Source organism: Dipodomys merriami, unplaced genomic scaffold, assembly GCF_024711535.1.
Source record: "Dipodomys merriami isolate MVZ:Mamm:240054 unplaced genomic scaffold, mDipMer1.0.p SCAF_5, whole genome shotgun sequence".
Taxonomy (NCBI): domain Eukaryota; kingdom Metazoa; phylum Chordata; class Mammalia; order Rodentia; family Heteromyidae; genus Dipodomys; species Dipodomys merriami.
The window spans coordinates 71,629,550-71,653,208 of NW_027206068.1; the positions used below are offsets into that span (position 1 = coordinate 71,629,550).

The 23,659-nt window shown below is 37.7% G+C and overlaps 1 long non-coding RNA gene across 1 annotated transcript in view; it reads left to right on the forward strand.

Annotated features, from left to right (window-relative positions):
• Positions 1-23,659, forward strand: part of LOC138809895 (uncharacterized) — a 112,482-nt gene that overhangs the window by 13,075 nt on the left and 75,748 nt on the right. The window contains exons 3-4 of the long non-coding RNA XR_011366969.1: positions 4,088-4,149; positions 18,422-18,627. This is a non-coding gene — a long non-coding RNA (uncharacterized lncRNA). The remainder of the gene's footprint in view (positions 1-4,087; positions 4,150-18,421; positions 18,628-23,659) is intronic.

Sequence of the window (23,659 nt, forward strand, 5' to 3'; positions counted from 1 at the left end):
TAATTTTTTTTGTCTTTTCCCATCCATTGTGTTTATTTGTAGATTTACAGGCACATTCTAATTATTACAAATGAAGGAAACAATGCGACCTATGTTTAATTGGGATTTTAACAAACATCTCTTTGGAATAACAATACCATTTGTTTTCATCAAAGTGGAACCAGATGAAATGATGCCTAGTGAAAAAGCAGTTCTAATTTAAAGGGAATAATGATGAAAATAGAGGAAAGGGCATAAAAGTAGACAAGGAAGCATTCACAATACAACCTCCATTTTGCAGATGCCCACAGTATCCCCCTATTCATGTTTCCACTTCTCTTAGTCCCCCAAATTTCTAGATTAGCTGGAAAAATTATGATGGATCACTTTATCTACAATTGAAGAAAATTAAGTTTCCAGGGCATTTTTTTGTCAGCCATAATTTGATTTGCTTCTTGAGTTTACACTTAGTCCAGTTCATATCTTCTAATGTGGAAAATGAAATTACCAGAAAGCTGCTTTAGCCTAAACACAAAGATGACCTTTTGATCAGGGTTTACCAATAATGAAGTATTCATTCCTGTAACTCAGCTTTTCCCAGTAAAGGTGGAACAGCTTGTCAGAGAGGTAAGAGGGTGTGTCCATGTGGTTAAATAACAAAATGCATTAGCCTCTAGCACTTTAGAATTTTGTCATTGGCATGATTAAAAACTGATGACATTTCTGAATGTTATTTTATTGTGTTGTAAAATGCAGTCAAAGCAGTATTATTTTCATCTGTATGAAGCACCAATCTTTGAGTTGGCCGTATAAAATCTTACTTATCTAATACATACTTATTTCAATTTTAAACAGAAAAGTTCTTGGTCATTTAAATTTTACTGTATATGATACATAGATTTAAAAATTAGGCTGTTTATAATCCCTTCCTGAGCTCAGTTTAAGGAGGTTAGCGAGAGAGAGGGGGTGGGGAATGTTTCAACAATCTAAAAGGATGAGCTGAAATTCTTCGCTCAAGTTTTCATTCTCCAGCAGTTTCTAGTAAGTAGCTACACTTAACTGAACAGAATACCCAACTCATCTATAGAAGGTACATTTTATTTACTTTATTCTTCTGGTTATTTAAGTTCATTTGTAGGCTAACAGAAGACAGAGTTTTTATTTCAATGTTCCAAGTAAAGAGCTCTGCAAACAAGCTAAAAGCAAGCTTATTGTGGTTAATAGAGTGAGCTTCCATGTCCCTGGCTGAGAGAAAGGTAATGAGATGCTCACTAAATTGCTGACTAAATAGCTTATCATCTCTAGATTTGCAGTTAAAGCTCTATCAGTGAAGCATTCGATTGTCTATAATGAATATGTCTGAAAAATATTAAAGTATTCAAATACAAGATGTCAATCTGTCACTGCTGGGGTTGGGGGAACATACATAGGGCTTGAGTTTTGCCCTTGAGTTTGGGTTGTGCAAGCTAATGCTCCACTACTTGAGCCATATCTCTACTTCTGTAGTTGTGTAATTAATTGGAAATAAGAGTCTCAAGCACTTTCAGTCCCCAGGCTGGTCTCTAAACATGATCATCAAATTTCAGCCTCCTGAGTAGGTAGAATAAGAGGAATGAGTCATTGATACCCACCAGTCTATCATTTCTTAGGTGGCACTTTGAAGGTCTTCTAAATTAATGTAGCAAATATATCATTAAGCCTACTAGATAGGCAGATAAATTTAGGACAGTTATATTTAAGTTCGGTTTTGAATCACCAACCTTATCTTAAAACATATTCAAAATTTTGAGGTAGCATAGTAAGGCTGAAGGAGTGGGGGCATTTCTTCTTTGGGGAAATGCAAATAGATCTGCAAACATTACTTTCGTCTATTCTATTAGTTTGAGTCAAGGCACATGGCTGTAGAGAAATTGTTAAGTGTAGACTTAATCCCTGTCTTCTAGATAAAAAGTTTTACAAAAAAGTCACTTGACTGTAGACACATGATTTTGCTGCTGGACTCAGTTCTCTTCTACTCATCTGTCCTCATGCCTGTACCATGGCTTCTTGATTACTTTTGCGTTGTTAAATTTTGAAATTGAAAGTTTGGGTCTTGTTTTTTTAAAGCTCATTTGGATATTCTTAGTTCCTTATAATTTCATACAAAGCTAGAATTAATTTACCAATTTCTATGAAGGTGTCAGCTGAAAGATCCTGATAGAAATTAAATATGTAGATCAATTTGGGGAGAGTTGCCAATTTACCAGTATCTTGTCATCTACAAAGGCAGAGATTTCCCATAATTTATATATTTTTAAATTACTTCAAGAGTGTAGGCAGTTTTCAGAGTCTTAAGTTTGGCATTATGTATGTGTAACTTACTGTTACATAGTTTATTCTTTTTTGATGTAATCATAAATGGGATTGATTTCTTAATTTCATTGTTACATTATTCTTTGTAACTATGTAGAGATACTTGCTTTTTAATGTTAAATCTTGCATCCCATAAGCTTGTTGAACTCATTAATTATAGTAGCGTATGATGTGTTCTTGATATAATAACAAAGTATTAACAACTATGTGTGAAGATACTTTCACAAGAGTGGGAGTGGAGAGCTACTAAAAATGTTGAAATCATCCTTTTGCTGGATTGTGGTTGTCTAGAGCTGGAGTCCAGGTTTTCTGTCCCCCAATACATAACCAATGTGCCTGAACAATGTGTGCTGAATAATATCATGTACACTTGTGCCTTTGACATCTGGATTAAGGATATTCAATCACAATAGGAAAGGAAAGAAACAGAAAAGAAAATTCTGCATATAAACCATATATGTGAAATATTCATATAGCTTTTCTTTCTCTATTTCTTATCAAGAGGGAAAATCTAGACCCAAACTCCTATATACTTTTAGTTAGCTTTCTACTTAACATGACTGTGCAATATTGGGTTAACTATTGTCACTTAGGCAGACATTTGAAACTAAAAAATCTAAAAATTTCTCGTCATTTGTAAATTAGCTTTTTAGAATATTGCTCTTCTTCTAGTCTTCTTGGTAGTGCAAATATCTGCTTCTGGAATCGTTTAGTAATGTTTATTCTTTCTCATTCCTTACTTTTAGTTTTAAGTTGTGCTTTTTTTCCCCAGTCATAGGGCCTGAACTCTGGGCCTGGGCACTGTCTCTCAGCTCTTCAGCTCAAGGCTAGCGCTCTACCACTTGAGCCACAACGCCACTTTCGGCTTTTTCTGCTTATGTGGTACTGAAGAATCGAACCCAGGGCCTCATGCATGCAAGACAAGCACGCTACCACTGAGCCACCTTCCCAGCCCTTAAATTTGTGCTTTTATACCATTTTATTTTTTGAAACATATGTTTTTGCATTGCAATACTGAGAATAATCAAAAGTGGTTTCAATGTATTACTGGATATATTACTTTGATCTATTTTTTTTGTAGTTGGTTATAATTGCTTCAAAACACCATTTCTCAGTGTCATCTCTGTCCCCTACTTAAATCTTAGGAATCTAATCCATTTGAAACAATCTCCACCAAGGTTATAAGCAGATAATTGATTCTGACAGCAATATTTAACATATTTTTTTATTTTTACTAGTTTGAATCATTTTTGCTTGGATAGCTACCCTTGAATGTGATGGTTTTCCTTACAAGTTTTTATTTTTTCCTTAAAAGTTTTGATGATATGTTTAGAAGACTTAAGTTTCTATTTAATGTCAAAGTTGCCCGTCTCTTTATTGTATTTTTTAAGTGCCTAGGAAGAGCTAAGCTTTAAAAAGAAAAAAAGGGGGGGGGGGAGAAGGTCTGAGTTCAGGACCATCCATCAGAAACTATAGAAAACAAAAAGAGAAATTCTGGAAAATAAGTATTGTCATTTCTTCCCTCTTCCATCAACTATTCAGGAAATGGACATTCGAGGGTAGGTGTCTGCCTGAGAGATAAGTTTTGTTTTGGATTCTTTGTTAGGCGGTGGAAGTAGTGAAAAGTTATTCAGATCTATTTAGTTGCAACATAAACAGAGTAAGACAACAACTAATTACCGGATGTGAATCTGCAGAATCATAAAGTATTATTAAAAAAATGTGAAGACATTAATGACTCCTTTTTTCCCTTCAGGCAGCTAGAAACTCACAGCTTTGGAAAAAAAGAGTCCTGTGCATTAAAGAAGAAACAGACAGGTGGGCTGGATCCTGTTCATTTTTTGTGATTTTTTTTCCTTGTTGCTGGAGGAAAGCAGAATCCCTGCCCAGTCAGCAGCAGTGTAATAGCTTGGGGGCGGGTGGGGGCAGCCAACACTGGCACATGGCAGTCCCTCCATGCAGCAACTAATCCAGGCTCTAGCAGTAGCCTTGGGAACGTGAGAAAATCCCAAACAGATGCTTTTTCTAAAGGTAAGGGAGAAAGTAAACATGGATCCTGATACACACACAAAAAGAGAGACCAAAATAAAAAAGTACATCTGTGAATGACTTAAATCCAACGTTAGAAGGGCAATGCAAAAACATGCTGTTAGCAAATTTCAGCTCTTCTGTGCAGTCTCTTGATAATTTTGTGTTTCAGCTTCTTTATTCAAGTGTATCCTCTTGTGGTTTTTAAGTTTTGTCTTTGCTCCTGTTCCAAGTAATATACCACAGTGTTTAATATCTGGCTAAGCATTAATCTTAGTGTCTGATTATGTCTCATAGACCAGGTTGGTGAGACTTAGAGAGGAAACTAAGGTCTGATGGGTAGTGGGAGAAAAACAAAGAAGGGGTAACAATGTTCAACAAGAAATGTACTCATTACCTTACTCATGTAACTGTAACCCCTCTGTACAGCATCTTTACAATAAAATAAAATAAAAAAGAGTAGATGTTCCCCAAATCTCTGTTTCCAGAGAGGGAGAAACTGTAGGAAACAGGCCTCCTATTCATGCAGTGTATTACTCTGCTAGGGCTGACCTAACAAGACACTACAGAATGAGTGGCTTAACACCAGAAATTATTATTATTATTGTGATTCTGGAGGCTGAGATTCAAGATCATAGTGGTGGCTGGGTGGATTTAAGGCAACATCCATTTTTGGTTTGTAGTTGGCTTCATGCTGGGCCCTCTGTCATACCCTTCTTGGTGAATTACTTTTGTGCTTTTTCTCTTGTTATAAGGACACCAGTCCTACTGGATTAAGAGAACATACTTGAGACTTCATTTACCCTTCACTACCTCCTCATAGACCCTATCTCCAACAGTTCAGCACACAACATGCAGAAAGTCATTGCTTTTATTTCATAGGGTACAGGATGAAATGAACAGATCACCTCCCCCATCTCACTCTCCTTTTACATATGACACATGCACACACATGCGCGTGCGCGCGCACACACACACACACACACACACACACACATAAGACCATTGGACATCCCGCACACAGATAACCTTGTCTCTATACTTTGTCTCCACTTCTGAGTTTATACAAGTGTTGCTGATTTTATAGTGCATGTTTAGTGACAGATCTTATTTGTTGACATTTCTAGTGACTGACTTTTCTTAAGGAATGTATTTCCTTATTTTGCAACTCCTGCTGGAGGATAATTACATAAGTAATAACAATGATCATGGTAGTACTTTATTGAATATGAGTTCAAATGACTGTACTTACTTCTTATTTTTTATGCCAACCCAGACAAGTGAGAGTTATCCCTGCTCACAGATAATCTTGGAGAGGTAGTAGCTTATGAAAACCTTATTAGTTGGTAAATTCTAGGCTGTCTGACTTGAAAGCCAGAGCTCTTCACCCTTATGAGGTGGAAAGTTAACATACTGATGAGCCCTGATGGCAAATCTTCTGTATCTTTATCTTGCAACTGGGTTTCTGCCTAGTCAATCTCAGAGCTAGAATTTTAAATTGGAGGAGTGCTGGTTAGGATCTTGGACCTGTGTATCTTTATAATATTTGGAACTGTCATTTTCACTGGGTGTACAACTGTATATCTAGAAGTTTCTTCTCTGTCACTACACTGCTGTAAGTGAGAAGAATAAAATTACCCTTCTGGGAGAAGCTCCAAATGTAATTGAGAGGCAGATTAATCCAAAAGACACCATGGTGAACATTGTACTTGGTGAATATTGTACAGTGTGCCGAAATGGTTATGGCATTAATGAGAAAACCAGATCCAATGCCTGGAAAGGGTTAGAAAATACTTTACTGTGGAGGTCAGCCTGACGTGTAAATGGAAATTGAGTAAAAGTTAGCCACCAAGGTAGAAAGTGATCCATGTGCCACCTCCCCATGGTTTTATATGAAAGTGTTTATGTGTAGCCATGGGGTTGGTTTCATAGCATTTTACAAAAGAAATGATGCCGTCGTCCTTCTACATGCGACTCCTCTGGTCAGGGTTCTGTGTCCTGTCCATGGGATAAGGTGCCCAGGTGGAATAACATGCCAGCTTCTGATACTCACAGAGCAGAAACCCCAAGAGCAAGCCACCTAAATAATTTTACTTGGCTTGAAGCATATATGAACTGATAAACATCCCAAAGTAGACACTTATGGAATTGGACCAACAATGTAATTTTGAAGTCAAGGGGAATAGATTCTTACCTAGTCATTCCTTTAAGAAGGAAGAAAACACTCACCTGACCAGCTTAACAACTCTATTTTCTTACCACCTACTCTATCAGTGTGAAGAGTCTCAGCTCCCTGCTTATTTCAAAATGAGGAATTTTTACTTCAAACACTTAATCTAAAATTACTTCTAGTGTAGCACAACAAATAATCACACTTTTTTGAGGTCATGAGGTTCATGCTTTCTGACAGCCTGGCCCAAACCTCTTAGATACTCTTAATCCAGGTCAATATCTGCCTCCTTCGCTCTCTCCATCTATTTTTCTCAGTCTTTCTCTAGTCTTAAAATACCAGGCATCAATCTTTTGATAATGGCTTTTTTTGACCTGTCCTCTGGTCCTCTCTCCATTTTTGATCTTACAAAAGCTTCCCACTATTATGTTCTATTTATTTACTTCCAGTTGAGACAGCTGAACTAGGGGTAGGAAGAAGGTAGAAGAGAATTCGATAACTAGCCAATATTTTTAAAATTTTGTTCAGTGTCTTTTTATTTTTATTAAAAAATTTTGTTAAGGCGATGTACAGTCGTAAGGTGGTAGTAACATTTCTTGTTATTTCCTTGTTATTCTTGTCATTTTTCTCCCACTTTTCCTCCCCTACAACCACCCCCCGCAAGTTCTATAGATCATTTCCAACATATTTTCATATGACCATCACTGTTGCATAGGTTTCCCCCTTGTCCTTTGTCTCACCATTTTGTTGTTCCCTTTTCCTTCCCTAAAAATATATACATATGTATATATAGATATGCATATGTATATCTATATAAACATATATACAATACCCAGGGTACCAAAATCAAAGACAATGACAGCAGATATAAACCATAGGAAAAAGAAAGAAAAACAGAAAAGAAAAAAGAAATCACATCCTACATTAACAACAATAACAACAACAAAGAAAAACCTCTTATTTCCATGTCTTGGAGTTCATTTCTGTAGCATCAGCTTATATGGTCACATGTACGTAGCTATTGAGCTATTCTGCTCATCTGCTAGGATTATCCTAGACATACTAATTATAACTTTCTTTTCTTGGTTATCCTTATTCTTTCTGCTGGAGTCCAGTGGGCAGTCAGTGTGCAGTCAGAAGGGAATAGGAAAACTAGGGGAACAAAGTAGGCAAAGCTAAAGGTTTAGGTGAATGGTCGGAAAATGAGAATTTGGGATGTTTCTATGGAAATTAATATGGAGAATTGACAGAAAAAGTTCAGAAAAATCTATTTGAAAGGCAAATAGTACATGGTAATGAAATGTCTGCAGAGAAATCAACTTGTGATTTTATATCAGGAAGGATCTAAATGGAGAACATACAGGTTAGCATTTGGACAGATGTCAAGATACAAAAAAGAACAGGTGGAGAAGAAGGATGTCAGCTGAGCTCCGTGTTCTTTATGGGAATGAGGCAGGAAGCAAAGGGAGCAGACATTTCCTCCATGATCTCTGAGCTCAATGCTTGAGGCACTGTTTCCCATACCTGGGTGGTCATCAGCCTCAAGGTTAAGGGAGCCTTCCTTGAATACACAGGAGTCTAAATCTCTAGACATGAAGCCTGAGGGTGTGGCTTAGTTAGGTAGATGTCATCATTTCAGTGGCTTCAGATTCTTCTCAGGAGTTGACCTGTGACTTGGGCACACACATTCTCATTGCATGCTTTCTAAAGCCAGTGGGAGAGGTGAAGGTGGAGAGCCTTTCTGCTTGATAATGAACTGGAAACTGCTGTAATTCCGGGATTTCAGAAGGGAAAGTGAACTTTTTTGCATAATGTATCTGGTGGTTAATGAAATAACATGGTAGAGAAAGCTCATTAAAGCTCAGCCTGTGGGGGCCACATCTGCTTGGTGGAACAATTCTGCTGATCTGCTTTGCTGGTTTCTGGCTCTGCCTAGAGAATAGCTATTGTTGATGCATTTTTTAAACAATTTTTAAAATCAGTGTTCCATTAGACTGGTCATCCTTCACCGAGAAATCTTGGGACTCAGAGTGCATATGATATGCCATATGGTTTACTATCTGTCAAAGGGTGTTTTCATATTTTTTAAAAAAATCCCTGTAATGTGGTACCTTAGAATCCAAAGGAGGTCCTTGCCTCTACCTCAGGATTCTGTGTAACTCTGGCACGATACTCACCTCCCCTACCCTAGCTCAGATCTCTCATGTGTAATGGGGAACATTATTCTATATACTTCATAAGGTCAGTTTGGAAATTAAAAGAGAAACTCCCTGTAAAAGGCATAGAATCATGTGCTAAGTAAGTACATACTTCTTGTGCGATGGATTACTTTCCTTATGGCACATTGCAAAATCAGAGTTCAGAGTGATGGCAGAGCGTAAGATTATATATTTTATAAGTGGCATATTTTGGTTGAAGCTATGTAACAGTGAGCTTGACCATAGGAAATAAATCATCCTAGATCAGAAGATGTCAAGGCATGATGGTCTGTGTTCCCTGAAGAAAAAGAAAGCCCCTCCCTGAACTGAACAGAAAAGGGAAGGCCTCACAGTGAGTGAAACTGACTAACTTTTATAGCTATTCCAAAATGGAAGGAGATGAAAACAGGATATCAGAACTAAAACAGGACTAAGTTATTGGTGTCTGTTTATTTAAGGAGGGGAAAACTGTCCTTTTTGTTTATTTGTTTGTTGATATTTTGGTGACAGGAATAAACACATACTGTTCTGAAATAACAAGCTTATTTAGAAATACCATTATCTGTTTGAAAGGAATGTTATTGGAAAATAGGCTAATGATGGTATCAAGTGAAACTAGGAATTTCATTATTGTCATTTGAAGTTCTTAATGTCACTTCCAAAGAACAGGGCATATTGAATCATTATTTGTCCCACAAGTTTCTAGAAGACTCAGGCTAAAATTGGAGATCTATGAATTTATTTATCAGAGTCATTAAGTATTAAAAGTGAAATCTACTCCTCTAAGGTGGAGAAAAGAACATTAAATTATAAGGAGGAAATTTTCAATTCTAGATTTATCTTTGCCAACTTGGGAGAAACGCAGTCTACCTGGAACTTAGTAAACCATGGCAATTAAATTGCATGGCTTCTTAGGTTCCTTCTAGACTGAACGTTCTGGCATTCTATTAGGTGGTTTTTAAATCTCTGCTTGAATTTTTACCTCTCTTCCAAACACTCATCTCAACTATGAACTGCACGCCACCACTGGTCAAAGAAATTTTCTTTTTTTTTTTTATTGTGAAAATACTGTAGAGAGGGGTTACAATTACATGGGCAAGATAGTGAGTACATCTCTTATCCAGCATTGTAGCCTCCTCCTATGTTTCCCCTTCCCATTCTTTCCCATCCTCCATCCATCCCCCCACCTAATCATCCTCCCCCCTCAATATTCCTCCCCCCACCACCAAAGTTGTAAAGTTCATTTTCAACATAACAACTTGTACATCACATTGTTGCAATGGGTCCAACTGTATCCCTACTTAAACAATTTGTTTTATCCCTTCCCCTCCACAAATTATACCAACATCAAATACAGTGAAAGCAGGGGTTATACTGTGGGGGAGGGACATACAAAGCAACATAGAAATCATCTTATAAATGTGTTAGAACCAATCGCATGAAAGAAAAAAAAACATTTGAATACATATCTTAGGGTTCATTCCCCTAACATCAACTTATCTGATCTTTTCTGCTTGACTCAGACATATACTAGTTATTGCAAATAAGGGAAACCATGGGACCTATATTTCCTTGGGCCTGGCTTACTTCACTTAATATAATTTTTTCCAAGTCTTTCCATTTCCTAACAAATGGGGCAATGTCATTCTTTCTGATGGAGGCATAGAATTCCATAGTGTATATATACCACATTTTCTTGATCCATTCATCTACTGAGGGGCATCTGGGTTGGTTCCATATCTTAGCTATGGTAAATAATGCTGCAATAAACATAGTTGTGCTGGTAGCTTTAGTAAGGTCTTGTTTGTGATCATTCAGGTAAATGCCCAAAAGTAGGATTGCTGGGTCATAGGGGAGCTCTATGTGGAGTCTTTTGAGGAACCTTCATATGATTTCCAAAGTGGTTCAACAAGTTTACACTCCCACCAACAATGCAGTAGGGTCCCTTCTGTCCACATCCCCTCCAGCATCTGTTGTTATTAGAGTTCTTGATTACAGCCATTCTAACTGGGGTGAGGTGGTATCTCAAAGTTGTTTTGATTTGCATTTCTTTTATGGATAGGGAGGTTGAGCATTTTTTTAATGAGTCTATTGGCCATCCTACTTTCTTCTTCAGAGAAGTTTCTCTAAGTCTTTAGCCCACTTATTTATTGGGCAGTTGTTTCTTTGAGGATTTGTTGTTGGGGGCTTTAATTTTTTGAGTTCCAAGTGTATTTTAGATATGAGACCCTTGTCTGTTGTATGGCTAGTGAAGATCTTCTCCCAATCCGTGGGCTTTCTATTTATCTTGCAAGCTATATCCTTTGCCATGTAGAAGCTCTGCAATTTCATGCAATCCCATTTGTCCAACCTTTCTTTGATTTGTTGTGTTTCTGGGTCTCTATTAAGAAACTTTCAGCCTGTGCCAAGGAGACCTAGGGTTTGTCCTATTCCATCCTGTAATGTTTTCAGAGTATCTGCTGTGACTCCGAGGTCTTTGATCCACTTGGAGTTGATTCTGGTACAGGGTGATATATAAGGATCCAGCTTTAGTTTTCTACAAGAAATTAACCAATTTTGCCAGCACCATTTACTGAAGAGGCTGTCTTTCTTCCATTCTATTATTTTAGCTCCCTTATCGAAGATTAGGTGGCTATAGGTCTGTAGGTTTATAACTGGGTTTTCAATTCTATTCCATTGGTCCTGAGATCTGTTCTTGTGCCAGTACCATGCTGTTTTCATTACTATGGCTTAGTAGTAGTGTTTGAAATTTGGTATTGATATTCCTCCAGCACTGTTCTTTCTGTTAAGGATTGTTATTGCTATTCGGGGTCTTTTATTGTTCCATATGAATTTTTGGATTGCCTCTTCTATTTCCTTGAAGAAAGAGGAATTTTGATAGGTATCACATTGAATTTGTAGATAGCCTTGGGAAGTATTGCCATTTTCACGATGTTGATCTTTCCAATCCAGGAGCATGGGAGATTTTGCCAATTTCTAAGTTCTGTTTTGATTTCCTTTTTAAGTTTTTAAAATTTTCATCGTAGAGATCCGTCACTTCTTTGGTTAATTTCTAGGTATTTTATTTTTTGTGGGCTGTATGAATGGAGTTGCTTTCCTAATTTCATCCACACTTTTCTCATTATTGTCATACAGAAAAGCCATTGATATTTGAGGTTTAATTTTATACCCTTCTACTTTGCCAAAGTTTTGAATCAGCTTGAGTAATTTGGTAATGGAGTCTGTAGGATTCTTTAAATAAAAAATCATGTCATCTGCAAAGAGGGAGAGTTTTTCTTCTTTCCCTATTTGGATCCCTTTATGTTTGCATCTTGTCTTATTGCTGTAGGTAAGCATTCTAATCCTAGATTGAAGAGAAGTGGAGAGAGTGGACATCCTTGTCTTGTTCCTGAGTTAAGAAGAAATGGCTTTAGTTTTTCACCGTTAAGTATAATGCTGGCTGTAGGTTTGTCATATACAGCCTTTATTGTATTGAGGAATGTTCCATGGATTCCTAATTTTTCCAAAACCTTCATCATAAAGGGGTGTTGGATCTTGTCAAATGCTTTTTCTGCATCTGTTGAGATAACCATGTAGTTCTTATCCTTAGTCCTGTTGATGTGATGAATAATATTAATTGATTTGTGTATATTGAACCAGCTTTACATCCCTGAAATGAATCCTGTTTGATTGTGGTATATGATTTTTTGGATGAATTGTTGATGTCGGTTGGCCAAAATTTTGTTGAGAACTTTTGCATCAATGTTCATCAAAGAAATGGGCCTATAGTTCTCTTTCTTTAATGAGTCCCTGCCTGATTTTGGGATGAGGGTTATGATGGCTTCATAGAATATGTTCAGTAGTGAACTTTCTCTTTCAATTTCATTGAAGAGTTGGAAGAGTATTGGCATGAGCTCTGCTTTGAAGGCCTTATAGAATTCCGCTGTAAAACCATCTGGTCCTGGACTTTTCTTAGCTGGGAGGTCTCTTATTGCTGTTTCTATTTCAATGCTTGATATGGGCCTGTTAAGATGGTTTAACTCATCTTGGTTTAGTTTTGGCATGTCAATGTTTGTTCGGAAAAGGTCCATTTCTGCCAAGTTCTCAAACTTATTAGCATAAAGTTTTGAGAAGTATTCCCTTATAATGTTCTGAATCTTGGTTGTTTCTGTGGTGATGTTTCCATTCTCATCTCTGAGTTTATTTATTTGGGTGTGTTCTCTTCTTTTTCTGATAAGATTTGCTAAGGGTCTGTTAATTTTGTTAATATTTTTGAAGAACCAACTCTTTGTTTTGTTGATTCTTTCTATAGTTTTTTGGATTCTAATTCATTTAATTCTGATTTAATTCATTTAAATAGGTATACAGGTGGATCCATTGCAACAATGCGATGTACAAGTCGTTATGTTGAAAACGAACTTTACAACTTTGGTGGGGGGGAAGGGAAATTGGGTGGGGGAGCAAGGGGAGGATAGGAAGGGATGGGAAGGGGAAACAAAGGAGAAGGCTACAATGCTTGATAAGAAATGTACTCATTATCTTGCCCATGTAATTTAACCCCTCTGAACAGTATTTTCACAATTAAAAAATTCTGATTTAATTTTAATTATTTCTTTCCGTCTACTGGATTTGGGTTCATCTTGCTGCTCTTTTTCAAGGAGGCTCAGATGTCTCATTAAATTGTTGGTTTCAGATCTCTCCAATTTCTTGATGTAGGAACTCAAAGCTATAAACTTGCCTCTGAGTACTGCCTTTGCTGTGTCCCAGAGGAGCTGGCAGTTTGTGTGTTCATTTTTGTTGAATATCATGAACATTTGAATTTCCTTTCTAATCTCTTCCATGACCGACTCGTGATTCAGCAGTGTGTTATTCAGCCTCCATGTGTTACAGGACTTTCCTTGATGGCTTTTGGTGTTTAGTTCTAATTTTATTGCCTTGTGGTCTGAGAGAATGCAAGGTATAACTTCAATGTTTCTGAGTTTGGACAAGCTTGCTTTGTGGCCTAAAATGTGGTCTATTTTGGAAAATGTTCCATGTGCTGCTGAGAAAAACGTGTATTCTGATGCTGCTGGGTGAAATATTCGGTAGATGTCTGTTAAAGCTAGTTGTTCTATGCAGTTGTTTAGATCTGCCATTTCTCTGTTGAGTTTTTGCTCAGTTGATCTATCTAGTGGGGAAAGTGGTATGTTAAAGTCCCCAACAATTAATGTCTTTGGATCTATGTGGGATTTGAGGGAAAGTAGTGTTTCTTTGATAAATTTGGGTGCTCCATTGTTTGGCGAATAGATATTTAGAATTGTAATATCCTCCTGAAGGAGAGATCCTTTAATTAGTATGTAGGGACCGTCTTTATCTCTTCTCACTAATTTTAATTTGAAGTCTATTTTATCTGATATTAGGATTGCAACTCCCACCTGTTTATGGGGGGCTGTTTGCTTGGTAGATTTTGTTCCAGCCTTTCACATTGAAAACGTGTTTGTTTTATGGGCAAGATGTGACTCCTGAAGGTAGCAGATAGAAGGATCTTGCTTTTTAATCCAACTACACAGTCTATGTCGCTTAATTGGAGAGTTATGTCCGTCAAGTTTGAGAGACAAGACTGACAGGTATTTGGGAGTTCCTGCCATTTTATCCACCTTCTTGGGGGCTTCGGCAACTGAGTTCTTCCTATGGTTCTTGGATTCTCAGTTTGGGTGAGATTTCTTGGCCTTCCTTGTGGTCTTGTTGGTTTCCATGTGTAGGACATCTGTAAGAATCTTTTGTAGGGCTGGTTTGGTGAACATAAATTGTTTCAATTTTTCTTTGCTATGGAAGGTTTTTATTTGACCCTCGGTTATGAAAGAAAGTTTAGCTGGGTACAGTATTCTTGGTTGATAGTTGTTTGTCTTTAAGGCATGGCATACATCTTTAGGGCATGCTTTGTCTCTGCTGAGAAATCTGAGGTGATTCTAATTGGTTTCTCTTTATAGGTGATTGATCTTTTCTCCTTGACAGCTTTACGGATCTTTTCCTTGGTCTGAATTGATCCTGTGCAGATTATAATGTGACGGTGAGATGTCCTGTTCTAGTCTGGTCTATTTGAAGTTCTAAAAGCTTCTTCTATCTGAATAGGCCTATCTTTTTGCAGGTTTGGGAAGTTCTCTGCTACGATCATGTTAAACAAATTTCCTAGACCATTAACTTCTGTCCCTAAGTGCTCCTCTACAGCCATTATCCTCCGATTAGGCCTTCTGATTGTGTCTTCCAAGTGTTGAATAGCTCTATCATATTTCTTGGATTTGTCTTGGATGGTTGTATGTTCTTTCCCTATAATATCTAGGCTGTCTTCAATCCCCGAGATTCGATCTTCTGCATGATCTAACCTACTATCAAGACTTTCTACTTCATTTTTTATTTCTTTTCCTTCTAGTTGGTCGGCTTTGATGGCTTCAAATTCTTTATTGGAGCTTTGTTTTAAATCTTGTATGAACTTCTTTACTTCCTTAATTTGGGGTTCAGTGTTTATTCTCAAATCACTTAGTTGATTGGTTATAGTTTCCTTGGACTCCCATTCTTTCTGTTGGGTTCCATTCAGCATTCCCTTTGTGGACTCCTCGACTTCTTTCAGATCTCTGTTATGGATTCCATGAACGCCTTCAGTGATTTTTGTCTATTCTCATCCTGCTCTCTCAATTCCTGTATTACTTTTTGATTAGCTTCCTCATGTTCCACGCAATTCCTGTAGTTCTCTGAGTGTTCTCAGCCTGCTCACGCCATTCCTTTATTTCTCTTTGAGTGTTCCCAAGCTGCTCACGCAATTCCTGTATCAATCTTTGAGTAGCTTCCTCACACTCATGAAATTCCTGTATTGACCTTTGGTTTGCCTCCTCTCTCTCCCTATCACGCTCACACAGAGTCCTTTGCAGGTTTTCAATCTTTTCGTTTACCATGTTTACCAGGAATGTTTGAAGAGCTTTTTGTTAACTCTCCTCTGGATTATTCATTATCTGTTCTGTCCCCTGATTATGAGTGGGAGTTGAGATACCGGGACTTGCCATTTTTCTTGTGTTTTTCCGGCTTGTTCTGCTCATTTGGGATGAAAGTAACACCAGTTTTGTGCTAGAACGCTATCTTAAGGCAAGTATCAACCAAAGTCTGTAGTTGCACAGTCAAAAGTCTGAAGATACAATCTAGTTCAACAGATATATCTAATCAACATCAAAAATCTATGTATTAATGGGCTATGAACTGCAAAGAAGAATTTGGCAAACCAGAAATTATTAGGTTTAGGGAGAGATGTGGGTAAAAATAGGAATAGAGGGATGTGGAAAAGTAGAGGGAAAGTTAACTTAACTAAGTCCTAATCTCAAAGTGGGAAATAGGTTGGATAGAATGATAGTAGAGAGAGAGAGAAAAAAAGAAGAAAGAGACAAGAAAAAAATAGAAAAACAAAAATTAAAACGTGAAACACTTAAAAGTTATGCAAATTTAAAAACGTAATATTTAGAGAAGAATGGGGATAGGGTAAGAGAAGGGGAGGGATAGAAAGGAGACGTGAAAAACTTAAAAATAAAAATGCTTAAAATATTACATAGTTATAAAGAGGTAGTACTGCTATTAAGGAATTTAAATCTAAGAGGTTTTGAATTGAGTTATAAATTTCTGGATTAAGTGTCTACACAATGGGGGATAAGGTCTAATAATCTATGGGTATATCTGAGGATGAGCAGAACAACAATTAAGTCACTCAAAGAAGAATGAAAGAGAAGAAAAAGTGAAAAGGATGAGAAAGAAAGAAAAAAAGGATCAAAAGGTCTGTAGAGCTAATAAATAAATAAAAATTAAAAAAAAGAAAAAATAAAGCACACACACAAATATACCCCTAAAATAAACATTATATAAGAGGAAGAAAAAAAAGTTAATACAAAACAATTTAAGTTAAAAATTAAAAATTAAAAAAAGTTTTAAAATTTTTAAATAAAAGGTACAAAAAAAGAGTTCTTTGATTTTTTGGGGGGAGGGGGGGTCGGAAGATCCTATATTTCCCTTATGTCAGTAATCAGTCTCTTGTTGGAGTCTCTGGTTTGCTTGTGGTGTTTGATTTTCCTGTGGTTTGGTTGGTTTCTTAAATCAGTTTGTTTGAGCAAGCAGAAAAACGCTCTGCTTTACCCAGGATTTTGTGATCCTCCTCACAGGTTAGTTCAATGGGAGGGAGATCTGCTTTGAATATCACAAAAGAGGGAGATGGCTGTTTCCTCTAGTTTGGAGATGCTGTGATGAGGCTAGGTTCTGGGTAGAGTTGAAGCCTTCCAGCAAATAGTAGCTTTTCCCTGAGGGGCTAGCTTCTGAGACACTCACAGAGCCCAGCCTGAAGTCATTCTCAGGGTTTATGTTTTCTGAATTTCAATTGATTGTCAAGGCTGCTGTAGGGAGGGACAGCCTCTGTCTCTGTTTACCCAGTGAAGAAAGCCACTCCTAGGGCTGGCAGAGCTCACTTGGCCTGGGGTGGGTGACTTTTCCCTGGGTGGAGCTGAGCCTGACAGGTCAGGTTAGGTTCCTGTGACCTGCTAAATGATTCTTTTGTTTTCTTCCAAGGCCTGAGTTAGAGCTAGCTGCTCAGCCAGGCCTTTGTCAGTATCAAAGATGGAGATCTCCGGTAGGGGGGTGGGGGGGTGGGGGGGGTGGGGGGGTGGCCTTCCCTCTTCTGCTCCCTGAGAAGGAGTGAGGATGTCAGGCTTCTACTCACCCCGGAGTCTTGGTTCCTGGGTTGTCTCTGGTCTGCGAACTGCAGGATGAAGATGTCTGCTCCTTGTCAGTTCTTGCTGGTGTTGAGTAGAATCCGTTCGCCTGCTACTTCTGGCTCCTTTGTCTCGGACTCTCTGGGTTGCAGGTATGGTGGCTACCAATGGCCATCGCCGCCACCATGGCCACCATGGCCGTCACAGCCGAGGCTGCTGGCAAATGATCAGATTTGTCCTTGCCTGGATTTTCCCTCTCTGGCCTAACTCTCTGTCCTGTGATGGCACACTTGGTGTTATTCTCTGGCCTAGGACTGTTCACTGGAACACTAAAACTGCTTTCTATGTGAGAGCTTGTTTAACCTCCAGCTTCCCTCCACCATCTTCCTGGAACTTATTTTCAATAGCATAAGAACTAACATGGTTTACTCATTATTTTTAACTTACAGAGTTATAAATTTATTTTGATTTTTTGGGGGTTGGTTGGGAGGCTTGATTGAACTCTGGGTCTAGACTTTGTCCCTGAGCTCTTTTTCTCTAAGCTAGTACTCTACCACTTGAACCCCAATGCCACTTCTGGTTTTCTGGTGGTTAATTAGAGATAAGAGTCTTACAGACTGCCCTGCCCAGACTGCCTTTGAACCATGATCCTCAGATCTCAGCCTCCTGCATAGCTAGGATTATGGTGTGAGCCACCAGCACCCAGCTTATTTTGACTTTTGATTGGAAAAGATATAACCAATAGAACTGAAATGAAATTTTCCTCATGAATAAGTTTACATAGGTTTAAAATATGAACTGATTTTCAGAAAATGGTGGACTAAACAGTGAAGCATCGTAGGTAGACATGGATATATTTACAAGCTGTCATTCAGACAAGCACAGTTTGTGAAACATTGTCCTCTCATGACTCTGCCTTTGTGCATGCATTAATTTTCAACTTGATCAAATCTTTAAATGTGCGGCTCAATGGTTGCTTGTTTGCTGAACCATGACAGGTGTGAGAGTTTCATCTTCTACAACAACTCACATCAATATGATGGGCCTGTCTACACAGACCAGAGACTAGGTCTTGTACATCTCACCAGATTTTCTTTGAGGATCCACCTCAATCTGCCAGCGGACTCCAGCATGTCCATTGCTTCACGTGCACAGCATGCTCCGTGAACCTTTTGCTGAATGAGGAAGCCAAGTCTCTATACATGTAAGTGTAATGGAAAAACATTTCCCATTTCTGGATTTTTTCACCATGTATCAGTAATCATATGTCAATGACTTCTGCCTTTACCTGATTATTCCTAGAATAGAATGCCCTAGAGGATACAAAGAAAGAAGAAAGAAAACCAACTTGGTCACAGAGGTCAAAAGTAATAAAAATTCTTGGGAAAACTGGGTGGTGTTTAGAGTGAAAGCCAGAGCCTTGCACTTGCTAGGAAATTAAGCTACCTTTCTACAGGAAAATGCATCCCCAGCTCTCTTGGAAGCCTTTGAGACTGCTCATAGATTTCTATATATTGGGGGAAGGAACTGTTTCAAGCATCAGTGAAGTATGAGATCCCAAGGCAGTGGACCCTGGGATCAATAGATCCCCCATAGTAATGGACCTTGTCCACCTTCTATTAAAATAATTTACAAGTTGTAGACTTTATACCATAAAATCTGAAGTCCGTACTATGAATTTACAAAACCTTTCTGCACACACCATTTAACTTTGTCTTCACAATTGTGCTATATTTTTGGCCTGATAGAGCAGAAAGGAGAAGTGAGTCTTAGAACTTGGCTAAATGGTTTTCTAAATATCATCCAGCTAATGTTTTTGTTATTGTTGTTGTTGTTCTTATTGTTAGAATAGGGTTCACCAAAGTCTTATGCTGTGTATTGGAAGGCAAGCCTGGCCCACTGCTTGTCTTTTATAAAGTTTTATTGAACAAAGACTCACTTATAGGGGACATTTAATTTTATTTCACATATGAAAAAACCTCATGGCACAGAAATGGTTATTACTTTGCAAATGTCACACAGACAGTGATGAAATTGAGAAGATTCACAGAGCCTAACTCCAGAGCCTTTCAATAAGCAACTCTATTTGGGCAAGTATAGGTGTACAAATAAATACTAGAGTTCTCTGACCTGGAGAGATTTGTACCCTCACTTCCTTGTAAATCAACACTTGCCAAATGTTTTTAAATAGAAATCTGCACTCAAGAACTAACTTCTGTCTTTCTGATGAAAAAAAATTATATCTGTACCATGAGTAGAGGCTCTGTATAAACTGTCTCACTTAAATGGTGTAGCAGCCAACTGTTAGTATGATTTTACAAGAAAACCTGGAGGTCTGTAAGTAGTAGGCATCTTTCTCCTACATTGATCCCGGTCTGCCTGGGTTTTCTGTTTGTTTGTTTGTTTTGTTTTGTTTTTTGTTTTGCCAGTCTTGTGGCTTGAACTCCGGGCCTGGGCACTGTCCCTGATCCTTGAGCTCAAGGCTAGTGCTCTACCACTTGAGCTACAACACCACTTCTGGCCTTTTCTGTTTATGTGGTACTGAAGAATTGAATCCAGGATTTCATGCATGCTAGGCAAACACTCTACCACTAAGCCACATTTCCAGTCCCTGTATAGTTTTTAAATCCACTTTTAATATACTACACGTCATCATTTCCTTTACAGAAAATCTATGAAAGGGAAGGAAGGAAGGGAGGGAGGGAAAAAAGAAGGGAGGCAGAGAGGGCAATGAATGTCCCATTTCTACCTTTTCCTAACCAACTAAGAATTTAATGAATCACTGTCAGCAAAAGGGAGATGTGTTCACACTATCCATATACTTTATGGGCTTGCAGATCTCTAGTCATTTACCCACGGTACTTTTTCTATAATCTGAACTATGCTAATCTTACCACACCCCTACATTGAAGTTCTATTTGTCATTTGAAATAAGATTCAAATAATCCTGACTCCTTAAAGACTTCTCTAATTGCCAAAGACAGAAGTGTTTGATTTTCTCAAATCCAGTACTGCAGTACTTCTGTTTGTGCCATGCTTCTAGAATTCATATGGTGTCTACTGGCATTTTTTTAAAAGAGAACTCTCAAAAATTGGCAATTTTAAGCTGTTTTGGGGAGGAAGATGACATATATAGACACACACATACACACACACACACCCACACACACACATGCACACACATATATATATATTTTTTTAAGAATTAAGAATATCTCCCCCCATGGACTGTACTGGAATGCTCTCTTTAAAACCTCTAAAATTATTGCTTTGCAGGCACTTGAGATACTCCCTCTGTATAGCACTTTGTCTGCTATCATTAAATGGGAGGCACTCAATAAATATTTACTCACTTTAGGTCTCAACTTCTCTTTATAATGCTAATTTCATGTTTCCATTAGCTCGGTACAATTAATTTAAAAGCACCAAGTAAAGATAAATAACAGACAGAATAGATAATTTATTCTAATGCCTTATCTCTATGTTCCGCATTCCACGCTGTCTGCATTTACTGCATTTACTGAGTTTTACATTCTGTGTTGGTAGCTTGAATGTTCTCTGCTATTTTAAAAATATATTGTAGAATTCAGCCCACGTCAGCAATAATCATGGGTGATCTATCATTTAAAATGAGTCTTAAAAAATTATGTTACAGTTCTTCATTTATTTGGTTCGCAGGTTAACTATTTTTATATTTCAGCTTTGCTGTTTCTGCTTTATTTTGAATTTCTTTCTTCATTTCAGTTTATTTTGAATTTCATTTGCCTAATATTCTTAATTAGCAATCTAGAATGTGATAGGCAAAAATATCAATATCTTAGTTACATCACAATGGTAGGAGGGGCAATATATGAGTTAGCTTGAATAGTGAAAAACTGCAATATATTAAGTCTTTAAAAAGTATATTGGCAGCTAACTGCTATTAAAGTTTTTTCAAAGTGGTAACTTTTAATGCTGTTTTATAACTAAAACTTTTCACTTACATAAGAATACTTTAAAATTATTTGTAATTCAAGTTTATTCTCAGTAGGTAATCCATCTTGTTTCAATATAAATATACTATACACATGGTATCTCTCTCATAGTAAATTTAATTCATGTTAAATTCTTGTACTTTCAGAATTTGCAGTTAGTTCACCAAACATAAGTTTTTTTTCTTGTTTTATGGGGGAGAGTGCATTATTGAAGTTTGAACCCAGGGTCTATACTTTATTTTTGTGCTTGCAGTGGGACTTGAACTCAGGGCTTGGCTTCTGTCTCTTAGCATTTAAGCTCAAAGCCTGCACTCTACTATTGAACCACAACTCCATTCTGGCTTTTTTCTGATTAAATAGAGAGATTAGTATCACAGACTTTCCTGCCCAAATTTGCTTTGGATTATGATCCTTAGATCTCAGCTTCTTGAGTAGCTAGGATTACAGGTATGAGCTACCTTGTACTCCTTAGGCACTTTGTTTTTGAGACAGGATCTTATGTTCTGGCTAGCAGGCAAGCTTTCCCATGCATCTGGGACCACCTGTATGACAGCCATGTATGTTGAATGAAATAGGGTCTCAATGACTTATTGTCCAGGCTAGCTTTCAACCACAGTTCTGATTGTCTTCCAGGTTCAGATGTGTTCTACCATTTATAGTATAAATTATATACTATAAAATTAAGTCTCTATATCCTAAATATTTTAGAAAATTTAATCTGCATATTCAGAATCAGATTATTTTAATTCAGAGTGAAATCACATCATATACTCGAACTGCGTGCATTGTGATTATTTAATTTTGAGACCAAATTTGGCACTTCTTGTAGGCAAGCTGAGTATTGCCACCTTTCTTATTTTAGCCTCCTGATTGCATAGCTACTTTGACAAGAACAGATGTCGAATGATTTTTAGGCATTCAGTCATCTGTAGTGGAAAGGTTTGAATGGTCAGATAAGTACATGCTCGCTGCACCTTCACTTGTTTCTCATAGGAAATTTGATATTTCTTCAGCCTTCATATGCATAAGAACGTCTCAAGGAATATATTTTGAAGAAAAATACTGAGCTGTATTGACAATATAAATGGCTTTCAATGTTAGTTATAACTAAAATCAATCCTCACCTTATATGCTACTCTCTTTTTCTTTCTTTCTTTCTTTCTTTCTTTCTTTCTTTCTTTCTTTCTTTCTTTCTTTCTTTCTTTCTTTCATTCTTTCTTTCGTTCTTTCTTTCGTTCTTTCTTTTCTTTCTTTCCTTCCTCCCTTCCTTCCTTCCTTCCTTCTCTCTCTCTCTCTCTTTCTCTCTCTCTCTCTCTCTCTCTCTCTCTCTCTCTCTCTCTCTCTCTCTCTCTCTCTCTCTCTCTCTCTCTCTTGCTCTTTCTTTCTTTTTTCATTGTGAAAATACCATACAGAGGGGTTACAATTATATGGGCAAGGTAATGAGTACATTTCTTATCAAGCCTTGTTGCCTCCTCCTTTGTTTTCCCTTCCCATCCCTTCTCATTCCCCCCTTCCCACTCCCCACTTCCCCTCCCCCAAGCCAAATTTGTAAAGTTCGTTTTTCGATGCATCTCATTGTTGCAATGGGTCCACCTGTATCCCTATTTAAACAATTGGTTTTTTCTCTTCCCCTCCATAAATTATACCAACATCAAATACAGTGAAAACAGGGGGAGGGACATACAAAGCAACAAAGAAATCATCTTATAAATGTGTTAGAAACAATTGCAAGAAAAAAAAACCATTTGAGTCCTTCTCTTGGGGTTCATTTCGCCTAACATCAACTTACCTGACTGTTTCTGCTTGTCTCAGATATATACTAGTAATTGCAAATAAGGGACACAATGGGACCTATGTTTCCTTGGGCCTAGCTTACTTCACTTAATATAATTTTTTCCAAGCCTTTCCATTTCCTAACAAATGGGGAAATGTCATTCTTTCTGATGGAGGCATAGAATTCCATTGTGTATATATACCACATTTTCTTGATCCATTCATCTACTGAGGGGCATCTGGGTTGGTTCCATATCTTAGCTATGGTAAATAATGCTTCAGTAAACATAGTTGTGCTGGTAGCTTTAGTGTGGTCTTGTTTGTGATCATTCAGGTAAATGCCCAAAAGTGGGATTGCTGGGTCATAGGGGAGCTCTATGTGGAGTCTTTTGAGGAACCTCCATACTGCTTTCCAGAGTGGTTGAACAAGTTTACACTCCCACCAACAATGAAGTAAGGTTCCCTTCTGTCCACATCCCCTCCAGCATC